The sequence below is a fragment of the Ascaphus truei genome, chromosome 1 (assembly GCF_040206685.1).
Source record: "Ascaphus truei isolate aAscTru1 chromosome 1, aAscTru1.hap1, whole genome shotgun sequence".
Lineage (NCBI taxonomy): Eukaryota > Metazoa > Chordata > Amphibia > Anura > Ascaphidae > Ascaphus > Ascaphus truei.
Window position 1 is genome coordinate 233878043 of NC_134483.1, and position 15851 is coordinate 233893893.

Below are 15851 nucleotides of genomic sequence, written 5' to 3' on the forward strand. Positions count from 1 at the left end.
ATCCAAGGTAGCATACGTATTTTCCCTACTGACAGACGCGGCTTTGGCCTGGGCCTCCCCTCTCTGTGGAATCCCCCCTGATTGACAACGCCGCTGACTTTCACCATGGTCGAGGGTTCTCTGCTTCTGCTGCGCTCCTTTGAATCGGCAAGGAACCTGCACTGTGAGCCTGTATGTCATTGAATTCCGTACCCTTGCTGCAGAGATGGGCTGGAATAATAAAGCTCTGCTGGCAGCATTTTGGCAGGGCCTTTCTGAGTGTTTAAAGGATAAACTGACTTGCCGGGACACCCAAAGCGATGATCTAACCACTGAACCTATTACAGTAATACAATAAATGGGTCTTAGTGTATAACTATTGATATATCCTACTTGTACCCTGACTTAAAAATATATTTACAATAAAATTTTGTTATTTTTCATTCGTATCCTACATGATCCATATAGGAGGTTGTGCATTAGTTAGGTCATCCACCCAAAATCACTAATGATGATCGTGGTATTGATATCTCTAGGACTTAAATAGTCAATACTTTGACATCCACAGCGAGTGCATATCATAGGATTATTTTGGACCCCCTTGGGTCTTAGTGCATAACTTACTGGGACACCCCCAAGGACCTGGAGGAGTTAATTGCTCTCTGTATCCAAATGGATCTCCGATTGCGAGAACGACAGGCATTTCTTCTATTCCTCCTCCGTCACAACCTACATGCTGCTCCTGCCGGTTTCACTCTCCTGGGGACCAGCCTCCATTTTTACTCAGGCTTTTGTGGATTCAGGGACCACAGGGAATTTCATTGACCACGCATTTGCTGAACTCCACTCCCTTCTTCTCCATACTAGGAAGATTCCATTACCAGTAGTGGCCATTGATGGAAGACCTCTGATACCTGGGACCATCAACCTCAAGACTAAGACTTTGCTGTTACGGTTGGAGCACTTCACAAAGAGACACTGTCATTATATGTTCTATCCTCTGCCTTGACTCCAGTGGTCCTAGGACTTCCCTGGTTGCGGCACCACAACCTTAAGATTGATTGGGCTAACCATCAAGTGACAGCCTGGGGAAAACATTGCCATGGATCCTGTTTCCCAATGTCTCGCACCATCTCTGAGGTCCGGCTATCTACAGAGACTTCCTCATCATGCTTTCCAGTTTCTTACAAGGACTTTGCCGATGTATTCAACAAAAAACACAGACCTTATGATTGGGAAATCGACCTGCTCCCAGAGGCCATCCTTCCCCGAGGCTGCACTCACCCCCTTTTTGGAACCAGATACCAAGGCTATGCGGGAAAACATTTCAGACAACCTTCAGCGTGGTTTTATCCGCAAATCAAGCTCTCCCACTGGTGCGGGTTTCTTCTTTGTTTCCAAAAAAGACAGTTCTCTCAGGCCATGAAAAGGTAGGTATACTGCTGTGGCCAGCTTTATTGCTACATTTGCCCGTCTTGCCCGCGGCTGTTTTCAGGCTGGCGCCGAACTTGGCCGCGCACCAGCCCATCTTCCCCGCATCTTCCCCTCCCCCTTCCCTTCCCCTCGCGACCCCCTGGCTGTTCCGCTCCTTACCTTCAGGCTCCTTCGGGGATGCCTGGCGTCTTCGGGATGCCTGGCATCTTCAGGGATGCCTGGCGCACGTGACCGGCGCCCGGCTGTCGCGCAGCACACTGCGAAAAAAAAAAATAGCCGCGTCTGCCCGCACATTGCGGTGGCGGCCGCATAAGAATTAAAGCGGCCGCCAGTGTATAATAGCAATAAAAATAGGAAATAATATTGCAACACTAATTTGTATCCAAAAAGTGAAATTGTATTGAAAAGTAATCAATATGAGAATATTTATACATAGCCAGATACATCATGAATACATATTGTCACGGGAGACCAGGCAATTACACCTTTATAACAAGGATCATTTCATTGAGCAAAACGAGTTAATGAAATAAATTGTAATTTATTCACTTAAAATCGACAAACACACAATGTTACACAAAATACAGATAAAAGCACACTTATTTGGGAACAGAATTATACTTTCCTAGGTGCAGGGACTTCAACATCCAGAAGTTCACCCTCAAAAGTCCTGAACTGCAAAGATTCCAGGCAGATTTTGCTGAAGCAGAGCCTTGCCTCTTTCTTGCTGGAAAGACTTTAGAATCTAGAGAGAACCTTAAAAACTTTTAGAGACTTTGAGAAATGAAAATCTGAGCTGAGTAAGGGTTATTAAAACCTCTCAGGTTCAGTCACAGAAAACCTATCTTCCTATCAGGAGAATGAGAGATTTCCCTAGTAACCAATCTGAGACAACCCACTATCATAAACGGGGTTTCTTAAACATCTGACTGAATACAAGGGCAGGTGACATATGGCCTCTCTCCCCTGCTTCCCACATTGCCCTCCGTTTTACCGGAGCATTGTGTTTCAATGTATCCGAGAATCTTACCTGATTCCCTGGTACATCTTTGGGGTAGCCTGTAACTCGGGAACCCTGCTACATAGCCACAATCTGTAAAGACTTTCTATGTCAAACCCACCCAGAGACTCATAGTCTAGCAATTCCGGCTTGCTGGCACCCCTGGAAAGGTAAAAAACACAAAGAATCTCTATTGTCGCACAATTTACCTTTGAACATGGTAACACATATGCAACACTTGGGCCCAAGAGCTGACACTCCAGGATCCCAAACATGGATCAGGGGTAACCAGATGGGCTTGACCTTTAATAATGAGCCCAGTTACCCCCTCACCGTCACACACATATCTAGGAAAAATATTACACGAATACATGTAAGCTTAACTGGCACATGTAGGAGGGAGTTAATGGGACAAGGGGGAAACAAAACAAGGGGGTGGGTTACAAACAAAGGGAAAAAAATAGCCAAAAAAGGGCAATATAGGGAGTTGTGGTGGAAAAATGGGGGGCAATGTTTCGGGGCTGAATGCCCTTTCCTCGGGACCATCCCCACATCACCTCTCAAGAGGGACACGTGGTACTTCCCTTTCACCCAAACCACAAAGTTCTCCTTCCGTAAAAATAGGGAAACTGTACTGAAAGGATCTAATAGATTCTCATGAGCAAAGCAATCACTGTAACAGGGAACACCCAATTAAACAAGAAAATATGAACAGCCAAGAATGGAGATCAAAATAAGGCTTTGTTGTAAACAATAACCCTCTATGCAGAAGGTATAGTCCAAGTAAACAGTTAATGGGTATAGTCAGTCTAATACCACAAGTAAGCTTTGCCTCATATAATGAAAAAACACATGAATGCCATACGTTAGAGGAGCAGAGTTGTCAGTCTTTCTTGAGCAGCTGCCAACTGACAACTCTGCTCCTGTAACATATGGCGTTCGTGTGCAAGTGGCCAAGCTTTATGTATCAGGTGTATAGTACTAGCCGCGGAGCTACTCATATGCTTTGTTAAGCAGGTGTGTTTTAAGGTGGGACTTAAAGGTGGATAGAGTGGGTACAAGTCTGGTGTTGAGGGGAAGGGCATTCCAGAGGTATGGGGCAGTCCGTGAGAGAGGTTTAAGGCGGGAGAGGGCTTTAGATAAAAAGGGGGTAGAGAGAAGACATCCTTGAGTGGAATGTAAGAGTCGGGATGGTGCATAACGAATAATTAAAACTGAGATGTAAGGAGGGGCAGAAGACTGGAAAGCTTTAAAAGTGGGGAGGAGAATTGAGTGTGAGATGCAGGCTTTGATTGGAAGCCAGGAGAGTGATTTTAGCAGGGGATACGCCGATACTTATTTAGAAAAGTGTAGAGTGATTCTGGCGTTTAGGATAGATTGTGGGGGGGACAGGTGAGAGGCAGAAAGGCCAGACAGCAGGAGGTTACAGTAATTGTGACGGGAGAGAATGAGGGCCTGTGTCAGAGTTTTAGCAGGCAAGCAATAGAGGAAAGGGCATATCTTTGTAATATTGCAGAGGATAAAGCGACAGGTTTTTGATATGTTTTGAATGTGAGAGGAGAATGTGAAATTTACCTTAAAGTCAAAGATTTCTTTGCCCATGCATATTTTTTTATCAGCTACTGCTCCCACTTCTCTGCTATGGCAATCATTCTAAGGGCAGAGTCTGTCCACACTATGGATACAGAGAGTGTCTGTCTCACACTTCACCAGACTCTCAGCAGCCAACAAATCAACCTTCGAAAAATATTTGAGAGCTTGCACACATTTTAGCAAATCAGTCCATATATTTCAGAATACTTGCCTCTTATGCTGACACCAGTGGACACATCTAGAGGGCATCCAATCTTCTCTCTGAGTCCTTCTCTGCGAACCTTTCACAGCAACGTTCTGGTCATACCCGATATAAGATTTTTTATGCGCTCCACATTTAGGCATCATTCTTTGGATTTCTAATACTTGCACAATTTCCTACCACCATGCAATATATTGCTTAGTTGCAGATTCTCATGACACAGACAAGTTGACCATTGCTGGCATCCATCTTATAGCTTTGACACATGTCGCTTTAACACTAAACAATGGTTCCTTTGGCTCAAACAGCCAAACCTCTTCTGCTCTTTTAAATAATGGCATTCACTGCACCAGATGTACAGGGCGAAATATAAGTTGTTTAATCAAAAATTACATAATATTACAATATTTATAGATACAATGAAATTGGCCAAACCACCCTCCTCGGGGCAACTATCCCCAACTCCTCTTCCCATGGATTGTCACAGTGGTAAACCATGACCATATTGTGGATTGCCACAATGGCAATGAATGGGCAACCAAAAAATGTAAAAGAACATCAAACCCCTTAAGGTTAACCCCTTAGTTACCACAGTGGTTAATAACCGCTGAGGTAATTAAGAGGTTACAGGTCAGTAATTAGTTTTTTTTTATTTTACTCTCAGTGCCCACTGAAGGCGAGGAGATGAGGACGGCCTTCATCCTGGAAGGCTTAAGTAAAACTTTTATTTACTATATGCTGGCTGGTAATGTTTTTTATTTTTATGTTCACCTCTCCCGCAACCTTCCCGGTAGACGTAATCACCCACCCTGGAGCAACTACCCCTTTCGCCCACCCTTCCTACCCCTAAAAGACCAGGTACTAGGATTTAACCTCTTCATTGCTTTAGTGGCTAGCCGCTAAGGTAATAAAGCTGCTTTTCTTTATTTTTAATAACACAGTATTGAAGCAGGGGTTCTCCAGAGCTGAACAAGATTAATTTCAGCCACGGGACACACTGCTTCCCTAGTTGCCGGTCCTGGTATGGGGTGCCAGGGTCTCCCTGCATTGTTTAAATGTTCCGGTCACGTAATGCAGGACATTTAAAGATGGTGGAGTTACCGTTATCCCATACCGGGGCCTGTAACTTGGGAAGCAAGGAGTCACCAGGCTGAAATTAATGCGGTTCCGCTCCGGAGACCCCCTGCTTCAATTCTGTGTTATTAAAATAAAAGCTGCGTTGTCGCCTGTTAGAAGTGCACAGGGAGAGTGACTGATTATGTTTATTCTTACTGCGTCTTACAGACTAATGTAGTCCAGTAGGATTCACACAGCGGGAGACCCATTCAGAAGCAGGGACGCCCGCTGTGTTAATCCTGATCGGCCATCAGTCCCCTTACTTGCACTCTGCGAGCACATGCCCAACCAGACAGTGCCGTGGCGGATTTCGTGAGGGCATCTCGACCAACCATAAGGCTGTATCTGTAGGTTTTATCTTCCTTTGATTCCTCAAACAATCACATACTCTGTATTGGCATTTAGTCATCACCACTTTTTCTGCAAGCATTTTAAATTGAAATGTTTCACTAGAAGGAGAGCTAAGAAGGTATTTAAATGATAAAATTAATGTTGGTAAATACATGTATTCTTTTAGATCAAGGATGCAGTACAGTAGGTCTCATTCCCAAATGGAGTGAGATGAAATGCTAGACGAAAAATGAAGCTGCCTCTGCACATGACAAGCGCTGATGCTCTTTATATTCCATATTGTTCTTCTTCATACATAAAATTCCTGATATAAAGAATTAAAAGGATTCAAATAACCAAAATGCCAGCCTGGTGGCACTGCTGCAGCATACTGCATTCATGCACAGTATGGCACGCGTTAGCTTGAAGCCAGGGAATGTGATGAAAAAAAGCTAACAAAAATGATACGTGCATTACACCTATGGCAACTTTTATCTTTTCTAAAATATTCCGTGGGAAATTCTCAAAACACAATTCAGGACACACATCTTGCTAAGAAGAGAGTATTATTATGCAAAATAGTTTCTCTTTTGTAACATTTAATTGAAGAACTCAATAGGGATCTTGTTTCTAAGACATTAATTTTACAAAAAACAAATTTGTCAGTTGAAGGAAATAAAACGACCTATCTTTACATGAAAACTAATCTCATTTTGATTTATGCATTTAATATTTCACACTGGAAATGTAAAACTACAGCAGTTATTTTACACTGAGTAAAGGCAGGAAGTATAGAAGCAATTTGTTATATTTATTATTTTCGTTTATAATGCTATATATCAACATTATTGAAAATGAAATGAACAGTAGACTAAAAGAGAACTGATATATAACAATGCATTACATCTGACTTTCTGTGATCTGTCATGAATTTGAATAATTCATAAAAGCCTTATGGCTTTCTTAAAGTTAATAAGATTAATAAGTAATTTAACTTCTTAAAACTGGCCACATGGAGAAGAGCCAGATGAGGATATTTTTACATCCTTTCTTGTATTAATGTAAACTAAAGTTCATGCAATATTTACAGTAAATCAAGTGTTTTTTTATTAAACATACAACCAGTTCAGATTGTGCATATTGTGTGACTAAGATATATTTTAGAATTGATCAATTATGGATTCATTAAGTCCATTCAACTTTTCTAACGCATTAAAAATGATCTCACAAACAAATACATAATACTGTATCTGATCTATGTAAAAATGGGGAATGAAATGCACACATTTATTTAACCCCTTCAGGGCTTTCACACATTTTTTCACTAGGCCATGGGACAATTATCACATATATTCAGTGTAGGTACCTGCATACAGGTATGCCTTGTCATGGCATGCAGGCTTATAAATGCTTTGCCAAAGGGTTTAACAAAATAACCCTTTTTCATGAGATTATTATTTTATTTTAGCCTAATTTGTTGGAGCGCTGGAATTGTTATTTTTGTTTTTATATACATATTTAAATGCTGACTATGGCTAGGTTGAGTGACACTCACTGTACTGCATGTTACATGCTGACAAGGGCTGTCACTCAACCTAGCCCTTGTCCTCATGTAACATTCAGTCCCGTGAGTGTCACTCAACCTAGCCCTTGTCAGCATGTAACATGCAGTATGTACGTACGTACATACATATATATATATACATATATATATATATATATATGTATGTACGTACATACTGCATGTTACATGCTGACAAGGGCTAGGTTGAGTGACACTCACGGGACTGAATGTTACATGAGGACAAGGGCTAGGTTGAGTGACAGCCCTTGTCAGCATGTAACATGCAGTACAGTATATATATGTATGTATGTATGTATGTATGTATGTATGTATGTATTTATGTATGTACGTACGTCTATGTGCTGAAGCAGAAGGTGTTTGAGGGGAGGTACATAGGACCCAGTACCTTCCAGGGTGTGTTCCCTTCCTTCACACCAGAGATTTAATTAATCAGGTATCATGTAAAAGACAGCACAGACAGTTTCCTGTGCTGCTGCTATGCTGATCTGAAGGCACATACACAGAAAGCCCTGTGAGAGACTACAAAGGGAGCTGCTGCCTGTCCACAGGTACAGGGTGCAAGGTGGGGAAAGAGCTTAGCTCTCCCACAGTTAGTCAGCGACTAGATGTAGTCAGCACTCCCAGAAGTGGAGTTAGGTTTGTTTATGTTTTATTCCTGATTTGTACCCTGTATATAAACCCCCTGTGCACCAAAGTCTAAGTTTCCTGCCTTTGATCTGGGACATAAGTCCTACGTTGTGACAGAGTCATCACATTTGGGGGAGTTTAATGCGGGCAGTCCAAAAGGCAGTGGGCAGCGCAAAATGTGGGTTTGAAAATAAAAATGGAGGAATTTCTGACCACGCTTCAGCACAGACAAACAGAAAATGCTGGTTTCCTAATGCAGGGTTTACAGCAATTGGCCAAGAGGATATGTCAAAAACCCATAATGACAATTTACAACAGTCTTCAAAAATACAAACAGAAAGTACTGCATTGTTGATACAGCAGCTGATAAAGTCACAAACTGAAACTACGGTGTTGTTAGTACAGCAGATTGCGCAAACACGGCATAAGACTCTAAAAGAAGAGCAACATGAGACGTAACTTCGTCTACACCAGGAGCTCCTAGTTTTGGGAGAGAGAATTACTGCCCAGGCTAGCAGGGCCCATCAGGTCACTTACCAGGTAAATCGCACCTCATTCAGAAAATGACAATGGACGATGACGTTGAGGCGTACCTGTCAATTTTTGAGTGCACCGCAGTACGCGAAGGGTGGCCAGCTGAACAGTGGGCTGGAATAATTGCTCCCTTCCTGGTGGGTGACTCACAAAAAGCCTATTATGACTTGGAGCCAGAGCAAGCTAAAGACTATGACACCCTGAAGGTGGAGATTATGGCACGGCTAGGGATCACCCTCACGGTTCGGGCCCAATGGTTCCAGTCCTTGCGTTATGATACAGAGAAGACACCCCGCTCTCAACTCTACGACCTTATACATTCTGCAAGGAAGTGGCTCCAGCCTGAAGTATATACACCATTGCAGTTGTCGAAAGAATCATTATAGACCGGTTCCTGAGGATTCTTCCCCGCACCATCCAGATGTGGGTGAGCCAGAATGACCCCAAAGATGCCAAACAGTTGGTCACCTAACTAAGTCGAACATTACTTGACTGCTGAGGAGGTGTCCCGGAGTTCAAGCTCCAATGAGTTATCTGGTCCCCGAACCCCTCATGTCAGGAGGTCCGGTAAGACTGTTTGTCGGCCTATGAGGCCACAAGGACTAATAGCCTTACATATAAGGAGTTGGTTGTCACACGGCCCATAGAAGGGACTATAGTCTCATTCTTTCCAATAGACTGGAGAAAACTCCCCGACCCAGTTTTGGGAAGTACATTGAATGCTACAAATGGCATGAACTTGGACATGTGGCAGCAGTTTGCCCTATGAACTCTGATCGAATGCAATGTGACATATCTGTGGGTTATTTTTTGGGCGGGGTTCCTGCTGTTAAGCAAACTTTTATAGAGTAGGGACATTTATAGAAGAATAGGATGTGTGAAGTCAAAGTAGATGGGGTACCCGTAAAAACAATGCTTGATACTGGCAGTACAGTTACGTTGGTCGCTGCACATCTTAAGGCCGGGTTTCTGCCAGGAATCTCCTTACAGGTAACCTGTATCCATGTCGATAATCACACTTACCTGGCTGCATGAGTGTACATAGAAAACCCCATCGGCCCAGTACATCATCAGGTCGGGGTAGTGCCGAATCTGATATGAGGTATTAGTGGGTCAGGATTTCCCGTGCTTTTGGGAACTGTGGGAAAGAAAGTCTAATTGGGTCCAGGATGTACACTTGGTGTTTGAGGTCCCCGATCCTGTAGACCCTGGTTCTCTGTTAGAGGGTATGGCAGGCGAAGGACCTGCGGTTGAGGACCCTCCAGAACTAGATTTTTGGGACTTACAGGTTGCTCCTGTAAAGTTTGCCTCTGCCCAACTAGACGATTTGACACTAGTAAACGCCAAGGCCACAGTAGTGAGCATAAATGGGGTACCAGTTAACCACGATGTTACGCCATCACCACCTGACTTTGTCTACAATAATGACTTATTGTATAGGGTAGAAAGAGAAGACCCCGATAGGTTAGAGCAGCTTCTGGTGCCAAAATCCTTTAGAAGTCAGGTGTTGGACCTGGCCCATAGCCATATCTTGGAGGGACACCAAAGGGTAAAGAAAACCCCAGATAGAATAAAGAATATGGAAGAAAATATGTATCTATAGGCGCCTATTCAAAAAATAACAGTAAAAAAAGGATATAAAAACCAAGCCTGTTGGACGATCAGGAAATGACTCCTCAGGGTGTGCTTAAAAAGAAGAAAGCACGACTTCCGGTGGTGACGTCACCGCACATGCAAGCCTAAAGCGGAGCTCCCGATTCCCCTCCACTAAAAGGAGTTAGAACGAGAGAAAAAACCACACCAAAATACCAGAAAAACACGAGGGCAGCACCAGCCGCGAGCAAGGATGTCCAAACAACAAAAAAAAACACCCGGTGCAAAGCGTCTCCACATATTTTGCTCCGACGAAGCGCCAGGGAGATCAGGAGGAGCTGAGCCAAGATGGCGCCGACACCAGCGTGGCAAGCGCTCCCGCCTGCGAGCAGCACCTACCGGAGCACATCAACGCCAGCCACCTTATTACTAAAGACTTCTTAGAAGAGTACATGAACCAGATGTTCTCTACGGAAAGGCGTTAATGAAGATTTCAACAGTGCGATCAATAAAATAAAACAGGACCTATCCGAAGTCTCTCAAAGAACGGAGTCCCTGGAGGGTAGGGTGGAGGAAGTGGAGGCGGTGCAATCCTCAGCAGAGGATGAGATTAATCGCCTTAATCACGAAATTGCGCTGCTGAAAGATGGTCTGGAAGACCAAGAAAATCGGGACCGGCGCCAGAACTTAAGGTTCCGGAACATCCCTGAAACAATCCCCACAGAAGCTCTCACACCCTACCTGCAAGACCTCTTCCAGCACATGGTCCCAGAGCTGAAAAAGGAAGAAATGGAGCTGGATCGAGCCCACAGAGCTCTGGGCCCGAGGCGGGAGGACCCAAAGAGGCGCAGAGACATGATTGCCCGCTTCCATTCATATACCACCAAGGAGAAAATCATCTCCAAAAGCAGAGAGATGAACCAAATCACATTCCAAGGCGAACAGATCCAGATCTACAATGATCTCTCGAGAACAACTATCCTCCGGCGTAAGGCACTAAAACCGCTGACCCAACACCTACAAGGCCACAACGTGCGCTATAGATGGGGCTTCCCATTCAAACTTAGCGTTCTCACTAAGGGCAAGCTCCATGCTATCTCCCACATTGAAGAAGCCTCCCACTTCCTGCGACTCCTGGGCCTCCCTGCCCTCCAGGGACAGAGACAAGAGGAAGAAGAAACCAACCTGCATCGACGCCAGCGTGGATCTAGATCTTCGGAACGCCTAGCCCAGCAGAGGACGACAAAAGAGCCGTCAGGATCCTAAAGACACAGACACCGATGGAAAAGGAAAAAGAAAAACCGAGCTGCTTCCAGACCAGTTGAGATGCCCTCGCCCCAAACGCGCCGAGCAGCACCTTCCCCTCCTTGTTCTTTTTTCACCTTGCTCCACTCCATACAGCTTTCCGGTACTAGATGAGAAGATCCCCCCCCCAACCCCACCCAGGGCCTACACCTACCCACTCATCCCACACAAGGCCTTGACCCCCCCCCCCACCAACACTGCCAGCCCACCCCCCACACCCACCCCCTACCACCCCCTCACCCACAAGAACCCCCAAAGAGAAAAGCACTCACCCCAGGGTGCCCCTCCCATCTGCTCTAGCACCGTCCCCCCCCCCCACGAGAGAGCAAAACATAAGCAAACCCCCCCCGGCCCCCCGACCTACCTAACGGAGGTGGGGGAGAGACCGGAGGAGCGGAGCTGTGTAGAGGCCAAGCGGAACCCATCCACGGACGCAGAGACAGCCTGGTAAAGTAAAGCAAAAAATAAAAAACCAGAATGGCCCAGAAACGCCCATGGGGGGGCGCTGCTGTATAAGCCACGATTGCTATACAGCAGATTGAATGGGACATAAGCCATAGCGCTTCAGATATCTTCCGCATAGATGCTCTCTCCCCCCCCCCCTCCCCACCTTGACTCCAGATATCCCACATTGTCTCCCACAGAGTCCCACCCCCCCTCCCCCCCCCCACCTGATGCCCCCTCGCCCCCCCCCCCTCCTCCCCATGACGAGGATTCAGCGCAACCCACACATCAGCAGGTGAAGGACTACCACAGATCCCTGCTTCCATACCTCCCCCTCCCGCCCCTCACCACCCCCCACCCCTATCCCCAACAAGGAGAAGCAAGCAACCCTAAGATGCCCCCCCACCTGCCTTAGCTCTGTCCCTCCCCCCCCCACGAGAGCACACAGAGACAAAAGACCTTCCAGCTCCCCAGCTTACCATGAGGAGGCGAGCCGGAGATCAGATGAACGAAGCTGTGGGGAGACCAGGCGGAACCCAGCCACGGACGCTGAGACAGCCTGGTACAGTAAAAACAGAACAAACTCTTTATCCCAGACTCGCCCACAGGAGGGCGCTGTTTCATATGATAGGAATGTTTTGCTCTCTAAAGAAAGGGTCAGCCACTATTGGGCTCCAGATATTCTCTGTAAAGGTGTGTCCCCCTCCCTCCTCCCTCCCCCCGCACCCCCCCTCTCATTCCCTATTGGAATTTTTAATATACCCCACTAGAAATGATAATATCACTTTAATTTGAATCATACTCAGTTCTCTTATACATAGCATCATCCCTATTGATATCATTAATACATACCCTTACCTATATATTTCTATCTTGAGACATATGGTCTCTATACACATATATACATTCTTTCTCCAAACTAAGGGTTAAATCTCTGAGTGACAAATTTAAATAAAAATCCTATGTGGACAAATCTATGTGGACATCTTCCCTCTAAATACATTACAGATGAAATGTGTAAAGAGAACACCAGATGGTGCTCTTACTGTGCTTCTATTCATTGTGTTATTGAGATAAAACTGCACCCCTCTTTAGCCCACACAAACAGCCTAATTAATTTCATTAATTAGAAGGGCTATAAATGTAGCACTGTATCAATCATTCCACACTCCTGACGAAGCCGCTAATAGTGTTGACTGGGCGAAACGCGTTGAGTGGTGGGAATTTTAGCTACCCAGACGATCCGTATCCAGAACCGCATGCAGTGTGACGTCACCAGAGCGACCGGGCTAGCCACGAGCATGCCGAGACACTGAGACCTAGGAAAGCTGTAATCTGCACAGAGAAGTTCTCTAGCTGATCTCGAGTACCGGCGAAGAAGACAGGGGACATTCCCAGCAGATGTGAGGGTCCCCGCACGTTGCGGATGGCGGTGAGAGACATTGCGATCAAATCTGTGGTTCATTATTATGTGATACATGCCTTTTATACTGGCACCATTGTGAGTGCGTTTTTCATATTTTATTATAAAGTTCATTTATTTTATTGATCTGAGCTATGCAGCTCTTATCTCTCCTTATATCGTTGGAGCACATATCTATCTTGATGACACCGGAGGAACGGGACTCATTTGCGTTTTGTGGGGATTATTCCCTTAAATGCCCATTGAACATCATTTTCCTGTGAGTAGGCTGGACATAGAGCCAAGAATACCACCTTTATACTCCCAGTGTGTTCCTACATCTACACTTATATTGTGTGTGTCGCTGTTTTCTTCTCTCTCATATGCTCCCCCTGGAGTTCCTGAGAATCATTCTTGTGTTTTTGGAACCCGTGAAGACAGGTCCTACCGGAGGGTTTGAGCTGGGATTTCAGATTTTATATCACATATTCACTCATTTTGATCACATATTATTTGTTGTTATATTTATATATTTTCTATTATTATTGAGGTGTTCGCGCCTATTATATCACTGTCACGTACTCACTATGAATGTTAATGTGATACATGTCCAGAGTGTCAAATTACCTCACCAGTAAAATCGTTCTGTAGTCCGTTAGTATCCTTGCCCATTATTGAAGTTCCTTTTGAACGTATTGGAATGGATCTGGTAGGCCCGTTACCTAAGTCAGCACGGGGCCATCAACACAATCTAGTCATTGTAGACTATGCCACAAAATATCAGGAAGCGGTTCACCTCCGGAATACATCCGCTAAAGGCATAGCCAAAGAATTAATATTATTGTTTATTCGGGTCGGGATCCCCAGGGAAATATTAACGGACCAAGAAACCCCTTTTATGTTCCATATCACGAAAGAGCTATGCAGATTGTTGACTATCAAACATTTACACACCTCGGTCTATCAATATCAAGCCAACGGCCTAGTGGAGCGATTTAACAAGACTATTAAACATATGCTGCGGAAGGCCATAGACCGAGATGGTAAAAACTGGGATTTCCTCTTACCATATTTATTGTTTGCTGTAAGAGAAGTTCCTCAGGCCTCTACAGGTTATTCCCCTTTTGAGTTGTTGTATGGGAGACACCCACGGGGTATACTTGTTATGCACAAAGAGACCTGGGAAACAGAGTCAACACCCCACTGTAGTATAATAGAACATATTTCACAGATGCAGGATCGCATTGCAGCAGTGTTGCCAATTGTGCGACAACACATGCAGCAAGCCCAGAGTTCACAGCAGAACTCTTATAACCGGAATGACAAACTTAGGGTGTTTAGGCCGGGGGATAAGATATGAAGGTGTTGCAAGCAGAAGGTGTTTGAGGGGAGGTACATAGGACACAGTACCTTCTAGGGTGTATTCCCTTCCCTCACACCTGAGCCTTAATTAATCAGGTACCATGTAAAAGGCAGCACAGACAGTTTCCTGTGCTGCTGTGCTGATCTGAAGGCATATTCACAGATATCCCTGTGAGAGACTGCAAGGGGAGCTGCTGCCTGTCCACAGGTACAGGGTGCAAGTTGAGGAAAAGCTTAGCTCTCTCACAGTTAGTCAGCGACTAGATGTATTAGTCAGCACTCCCCGAAGTGGAGTTAGGTTTGTTTTGTTTATGTTTTGTTCCTGATTTGTACCCTGGAAATAAACCCTGTGTGCACCAAACTCTAAGTTTCCTGCCTCTGATCTGGGACATAAGATCCTACGCTGTGACAGAGTCATCACAATACATACTGCATGTTACATGCTGACAAGGGCTAGGTTGAGTGACACTCACTGAACTTCAAGGCACATGTTGACAAGGCTGAATGTGTACTGTATGTTACATGCTGACAAGGGCTAGGTTGAGTGACAGCTGGTACCTACAGTCAAATGTATATTTGTGCCACCTGTCGAGGACCCTACGAAGTCCTAGGAAGAGTAGGAGGTCAATTAAAGGGTTAGCCAGCCTGGGAGGAGGAAACCAGGACAGTTATATCATGTGAATCTCTTAAAGCCCTGGAAAGAGAGAGAAGCGTTGGTTGCTGTAGTTCAGACTGTTCCGTCAAGGGAACCATCTATTCCTGAAGTAAGAATTGCTAACACCTTGTCTGGCCCTCAGAGACAGGAGGTAAAGGAGTTTCTTGTGCACAATGCCTGAGTTTTCTCCCCTGTACCCGGACGAACATTGGTTATTGAGCATTACATCCATACAGAGCCTGGAAAGGTTATAAATATTAAACCCTATAGGTTACCTGAAGCAAGGCAACAGGCTGTTAAAGAGGAGGTACAGAAAATGTTGGATCTCAGCATAATTAAGGAATCATTGCGCAACTGGTCGAGTCCTATCGTACTGGTTCCTAAACCGGATGGCTCGATCATGTTCTGTAATGATTTTAGGAAACTAAATGCAGTCTCCAAATTTGATACATAACCTTTGCCCCGGGTGGACGAACTGATAGATAGGGTAGGTGATGCCCGATACTTAACCACCCTCGATCTGACTAAGGGGTATTGGCAAGTACCTCTAACACAGGCCGCTAAAGAAAAAATGGCATTTTTCACACCAGGTGGGCTATACCAATATAAGGTCCTACATTGTGCTCCGGCAATGACAGGAGGGCAAAAAGATAGTCTGGACCAGCCATGGCTATACTAACAATGTTTTAA